Consider the following 7348-nt stretch of genomic DNA (forward strand, 5'->3'; position numbering starts at 1 on the left):
ACAACAACTTGTGGACTATGGACTCATGCTTGATCACATTCCTATCAAATGTGATAATACTAGTGCAATAAATTTAACCAAGAATCCGGTTCAACATTCAAGAACCAAGCATATTGAGATTAGACATCACTTCATAAGAGACCATGTTGAAAAGGGTGATGTGGTTATTGAATTTGTCGAAACTAGTAAACAACTAGCGGACATCTTCACTAAACCTTTATGTAAAGAAGTTTTTTTAACATCCGAAATGAACTTGGTATCTTGGATTCTAATCTAATATGATTTGTTTGAATTCATTGTATTTATATTGCTATTTTTGTATCTCTTACTAACTTAAGCATTGGAGATATCCAATTAGCCATTGTTTTGTAGGTTTATGAGTTGATGAATGAGTGATTAATCTTGAGGTAGATTGAAGAATTTGAAGATTATAAACAATGGAGGATCAACAAATTGAAGTTTATAATGGTTTAAGTGAGTATATACATGATGGAACTCAAAGGATTGAAGAAAGAACCACCAAAGGATGAAAATTTGGTGATTTTGGGCAAAATGATGCATGTTGCATCGATGCAACCAAGCTTTGCATCGATGCAAAGCACACAACGTGCTATGTGCATCGATGCAAAGCCTATTGCATCGATGCAAACACGACCAAATTGCACAAAAACACGTGAATTTGGCATTTTTGAGCAACAAAACCCCACTTTTTCATCATCTTCAACCTCACAACTCATATCCCCAACATTCAAACCTCCATAACCTCCAAAACAAGCTCACATATAGCTTCATACAACTCACAAAACTTAGATACCCACTACAAACAAATTACATATTTGAAGTCCCCACATTCTCCTCTACAAAACCCATAAAACAAAAGCATCCACAATGCCTAGAATCAAGAGAACCATCAAGAAGTCAAAAGGCTCTTCAAGTGTGGTTCCACCTCCAAATGATCATCCTTTGGCAAGGTACTTTGCTTCTAATGAAGATCTTCAATTCTATGAGGCAAGGCTCGCCGGAAGAAAGGAAATTCCTCCGAGGTATTTGGATCCGACCCTTCTTGTCATTCATAAGTTTGATACTCTTAAGGCTATTCTAGTTCATCAAGGCCTCATGGATTTTGTTCAAATTAAGAGTAAATATTATCCGGATTTAGTTGCCATAGCCTATAGTACACTCATGATTGAGATTGATAAGGAAGATGAATCAAATTTCACATTATTCTTCAAGATAGGAAGAAAGGATTATAGGCTAGATGGTGATGAGTTAGCCACCATTTGGGAGTTGCCAAATCAAGGTGACTTGTTTCAAGGTGGTAAAACCCCAATTGATGAATGGGGTTATTCAAAGGACAATGCCATGCATTTGTTCAACCTTGTACAAGGAGCTCACTCCAAAATTAGTTGCAATTCAATGAGTGCGGAACATAGAACTTTGTTATATCTAGTCACCTATGTATTGCAACCTAGAATATCCGGGCATGCGAATGTAAATGATGAAGATTTGATTGTCATGTGGGCTATGATGAATAGGATTAAGATTAATTGGCCATAGTTTATAGTACAACATATGATTAGGCTCAAGATGAAGGATAGGAATGGTGGATTAGGATTCCTTTGCCTATGGTCTAAAGTCTTTGATTATGTTGGTATTGATGTATCAAATGAGATTGCCAAAGAAGTACCACCTCAATCTTGTATCAACACTCATATTCTCAACAAAATGGGAAGAAGAAATGTTGATGAACAAGGTCCTCAAGAGCAAGCTCCTCCACAAGCACCTCAAGCTCAAGAACCACCCTCCTTGGTTGATGTAATGAGAGAATTACAATCCATCAACCAAAACATCCAAAGGATTGAAGTAGAGCATGGTAGGCAACTTGAAGCACTTAATCGTCGTGTGTCTCGTGTAGATCATCGCACGGGTCGCTTGGATCGTCGTATTGATGACTTATATGAGCATTTCGGCATCCACCTACCGTATGAAGAGGATAATGATGATGATGAAGACCAAGATTGATTGTCTCCTCTTCATCAAGTCACTTTTTATTGCTTTACGTTTATTTGATTATATGAATTGTTAAACTAACTCCTAGTAAGCTAAGGATTTCTATTATGGTTTAAATACTTTGATATTTCCTTCATAATTCTGTTTAATGATTAATGCTTGTATGCTTATTTGGTGAATAACTCAAAATAGGCTTGGTACCCCTATTTTAAGTTAATGTGCATGCCTTGATATATTTCACTTCTTTAGGGGGAATTATGCATGCTTGTTATATATAAAAAGAGGAAATCAAATTCTTTTTGAAAGGGGGAATATCTCATCCTTGAGATTAATAGAGAAATTGAACTTAAAAAAATTCATTGTTTTATGCATGCTTCTATGACACATTTCAAACTCCTTTCTTTTTGATAATGTCAAAAGGGGGAAGAAAAGTTTGAGGATATTTGAAGTTTTGAACTTTTGAAAAAGAAGAAGTTTGAGGATTTGAAAAGAAGAAATAAGTTTGCGAAACAATGATTTCAAAAAGACTTCCGCTAAGCAAAACTTTGATATCTAAATCGTTTTCTTTGATAAACGCCCTTTAAGGGAACAAATGCACATATTTAGGGGGAACTCCTGCAAAATTTTTTTTGTGAAGTCTTCTCCAAAGCTTTCTATAAAACAAAGTGCATTATTGTTGCTTTCAAAATCATTTATAAATGCATATCCTCAAAATTGGTTTGTCATTATCAAAAAGGGGGAAATTGTAAATCATGTTGCTTGTATGCGAAGTTTGTATTCGTAGGTTTTGATGAATGACAAACCAACAAACGACATGAAAGACAAACCAACAAACAACTTGAATGAACAAGCATGTTGAAAGATCAACCAACATTCAACGTTGAGGAATGAAGAGTTGAAAGCAACACAACAACAACAAGAAACTCAAGTCCACAACATTTGAAGACAAGTATAGTGTCTTAGGACTTAGGCAACTTCTTGTTAAGAACCAATTGCTAAATCTCTCAACACACACTCACAAAATGTTTTGATGCACATCTTGCAATTCGATGCTAGCCAAATGGTTTAAAACTTGTTTTCAAAGGTACAAAAGCATAGGAATTGACTCCAACAAGTTTGAGATCAATCCTAAGTATTTTGAAGTGATTTTAAGCCATTCTTTAAGGTTTGCATCGATGCACACTCATCTTGCATCGATGCAAAGCATGCGATGACTTGTTGCATCGATGCAAAGATGTTTGCATTGATGCAACCTAGCTGAAAATTCAAATTTCAGCTTCAAAGACACATTTGCATCGATGCAAAGTGTTATGCATCGATGCAAATGATTCAAAAACATAAAAAACGGCTAGTTTTGACAAAAAGGCTCCATCCCATTAACTCCCCAACGTTTCTAAGGTTTGGGGAGTCTATAAATAGATGGATTGAAGCCTTATTTCAGATACTTGAGTATTTGCAAACTATCTTGTTCATATTCTTTCATTCTACACATTTTTTTTGGTGTTATAATACACAATTTGAGAGAGCAATATCAATCGGTTCAATAGTGCTAAACTTGTAATCATACACTCTTCTAGAGAGTACTCATTTCGTCTCAACAATTCTTTGAGAATTGTTTTCTTGTACACTTTGTAAATTGGAGTGTGATCTCCAAGGTTGAGTCAAGAGTTATAAACACTATAGTCGGTGAGGATACCAAAGAGGTATACTAAGTACTCAAGGCAAATCTTAGAGAAGGTATCTCTAAGTGGAGTGGGTTAGTATACGAGTGGTGATCATATACCGTGAGGTGTTAGAAACTAAGGACTCGGATTGTAAAAGGTTTTGCGCGAGCACCTTGAAGCTTGGCAATAGTGGAACTTCTCAATAGCGATTGAGAAAGAAAGTGGACGTAGGACAAGGATTGTGCCGAACCACTCTAAATAGCGTTTGCATCTCTCCAAACTCATCTCTTCAATATTATTGTCTTTTACCTTTGAGCAAATAAATTGTGATCGAAAAGTAGCTTCGTAAGTACTTAAGGAATAGCTTAAGTCCGATTGGTGAAAAGCTTGATCAATTTATTTGAGTTAGTGTCTATTGGAAAGTAAAAGCTCCTTATAAATGCTTAGCAATTGAGTTAAGCTCTTGGAAAAATACTAGTACAATAACACTTTTGTATATTGTCTTTAACTTTCGCAAAAAGATTCATTGTTGTTGCAATACTCAATTCACCCCCCCTCTTGAGTAATTGTGCATAGGTTCTACATCTATCCCTTTTTATTTTCTATTTATTACCAATTTTCGAAACTATTAACCATTTAATCTGCCTAACTGAGATTTACAAGGTGACCATAGCTTGCTTCATACCAACAGTCTCTGTGGGATCGACCCTTACTCACGTAAGGTATTACTTGGATGACCCAGTACACTTGCTGGTTAAGTTGAATGGAGTTGTGATCATAAATTCCAATAGAGCCAATTTTTAAATCTCATGCAAATACAAAGAGGATCACAATTTTGTCCACCAAGTTTTTGGCGCCGTTGCCGGGGATTGTTCGAGTATGGACAACTGACGGTTAATCTTGTTGCTCAGATTAGGTAATTTTCTTTTCAAAAATCTTTTTCAAAATTTTTCTTTTATTTTTCGTTTTTCCAAGCTTTATTTTCGAAAAAAAATTAATAAAAATACAAAAAAATTAGAAAATCATAAAAACCAAAAATATTGTGTGTTTCTTGTTTGAGTATTGAGTCAATTTTTAAGTTTGGTGTCAATTGCATTCTTTACAAATTTTTCTTGCATTTTTCGAAAATCCCATGCATTCATAGTGTTCTTCATGATCTTCAAGTTGTTCTTGATAAGTTCTCTTATTTGATCTTGAAGTTTTCTTGTTTTGTGTTGTTTGTTGTTTTTCATATGCATTTTTTGTTTGTTAGAGTCCATGCATTAAAGATTTCTAAGTTTGGTGTCTTGCATGTTTTCTTTGCATAAAAAATTTTTCAAAATTATGTTCTTGATGTTCATCATGATCTTCAAAGTGTTCTTGGTGTTCATCTTGACATTCATAGTGTTCTTGCATGCATCATGTGTTTTGATCCAAAATTTTTATGTTTTGGGTCATTTTTATGTTTTCCTCTCTCATCATTAAAATTTCAAAAATCAAAAAAATATCTTTTTCCTTATTTTTCTCATAATTTTCAAAAATTTGAGTTGACTTAGTCAAAAATTTTCAAAATTAGTTGTTTCTTACAAGTCAAGTCAAATTTTCAATTTTAAAAATCTTATCTTTTCAAAATCTTTTTCAAAAATCATATCTTTTCCAATTTTTCCTCTTTTTCAAAAATTTCAAAAATCTTTTTCAAAATATTTTTAAATTCTTTTTCTTATCTTTATATCATATTTTCAAAAATTCACTAACAATCAATGTGATTGATTCAAAAATTTGAAGTTTGTTACTTTCTTGTTAAGAAAGGTTCAATTTTTAAGTTCTAAAATCATATCTTTTAGTTTCTTGTTAGTTAAGTAATTTTAAAAATTAAATCTTTTTCAAACATATCTTTTTATCCTTTATCTTATCTTTTTCAAAAATTTTATCTTTTTCAAAATTTTGATTTCAAAAATATCTTATCTAACTTCTTATCTTCTTATCTTTTTAAAATTTGATTTCAAATCTTTTTCAATCAACTAACTAACTTTTTGTTTGTTTCCTATCTTTTTCAAAACCACCTAACTACTTTTCCCTCTCTAATTTTCGAAAATATCTCACCTCTTTTTTTCAAAAATTCTTATTGTTTCATGTTTTAATTTTAATTACATCTTATCTCCAATTTTCGAAAATCACTAACCCTTTTTTTTAAAATTATTTTTGAATTCTCTTTCTCTTCTTCTATTTAATTATTTAATTACTAACACTAATCTTCATCTCTCTCCATCTAAATATCCGAACCCATTCTTCTTCACTCTTCTTCCCTTCCTTCTTCTACTAACACAAAGGAATCTCTATACTGTGACATAGAGGATTCCTCTTCTTTTCTTGTTTTCTTCTCTTTCATATGAGCAGGAACAGGGAAAAAGGCACTCTTGTTGAAATTGATCCTGAACCTGAAAGGACTCTGAAAAGGAAACTAAGAGAAACTAAATTACAACAATCCAGAAACAACCTTTCAGAAATTTTTGAACAAGAGAAAGAGATGGTAGCCGAAAATAATAATAATGCAAGGAGAATGCTTGGTGACTTCACGAAGCCAACATCCAAATTTGATGGAAGAAGCATCTCCATTCCTGCCATTGGAGCCAATAATTTTGAGCTTAAGCCTCAACTAGTTACTTTAATTCAACAAAACTGCAAGTTTTATGGACTTCCATCTGAAGATCCTTATCAGTTTTTAACTGAGTTCTTGCAGATCTGTGAGACTGTAAAGACGAATGGAGTTGATCCTGAAGTCTACAGACTCATGCTTTTCCTTTTTGCTGTAAGAGACAGAGCTAGAATATGGTTGGATTCACAACCTAAGGATAGCCTGGACTCCTGGGATAAGCTGGTCACAGCCTTCTTGGATAAATTCTTTCCTCCTCAAAAGCTGAGCAAGCTGAGAGTGGATGTTCAAACCTTCAAACAAAAAGATGGTGAATCCCTCTATGAAGCTTGGGAAAGATACAAGCAGATGACCAAAAGATGTCCATCTGACATGTTTTCAGAATGGACCATATTAGATATATTCTATTATGGTCTCTCTGAATTTTTGAAAATGTCATTGGACCATTCTGCAGGTGGATCTATTCACCTAAAGAAAACGCCTAAAGAGGCTCAAGAACTCATTGATATGGTTGCAAACAACCAATTCATGTACACTTCTGAGAGGAATTCCGTGAATAATGGGATACCTCAGAAGAAAGGAGTTCTTAAAATTGATGCTCTGAATGCCATATTGGCTCAGAACAAAGTGTTGACTCAACCGGTCAACATGATCTCTCAAAATCTGAATGGATGGCAACATGCATCCAACAGTACTAAAGAGGCAACTTCTGAAGAAGCTTATGATCCTGAGAACCCTGCCATGGCAGAGGTTAATTACATGGGTGAACCTTATGGAAACACCTATAACTCATCATGGAGAAATCATCCAAATTTCTCATGGAAGGATCAACAAAAGCCTCAACAAGGCTTTAACAATGGTGGATGCAATAGGCTGAGCAATAGCAAGCCTTTCCCATCAACTTCTCAGCAACAGACAGAGAATTCTGAACAAAACACTTCTAATTTAGCCAATCTAGTCTCTGATCTGTCAAAGGCCACTTTCAGTTTCATGAGTGAAACAAGATCCTCCATCAGAAATCTGGAGGCACAAGTGGGCTAGC

The 7348-nt window shown here is 34.2% G+C and overlaps 1 non-coding gene across 1 annotated transcript; it reads right to left on the reverse strand.

The window, feature by feature from the left end:
* Positions 1 to 6576: 6576 nt before the first annotated feature.
* LOC130938502 (small nucleolar RNA R71) lies at positions 6577 to 6680 on the reverse strand. Its single transcript, XR_009069666.1, has one exon. It is a non-coding gene; the product is annotated as a small nucleolar RNA R71 (small nucleolar RNA).
* Between the last annotated feature and the right edge of the window lie 668 nt (positions 6681 to 7348).

The sequence above is a fragment of the Arachis stenosperma genome, chromosome 6 (assembly GCF_014773155.1).
Source record: "Arachis stenosperma cultivar V10309 chromosome 6, arast.V10309.gnm1.PFL2, whole genome shotgun sequence".
NCBI lineage: Eukaryota > Viridiplantae > Streptophyta > Magnoliopsida > Fabales > Fabaceae > Arachis > Arachis stenosperma.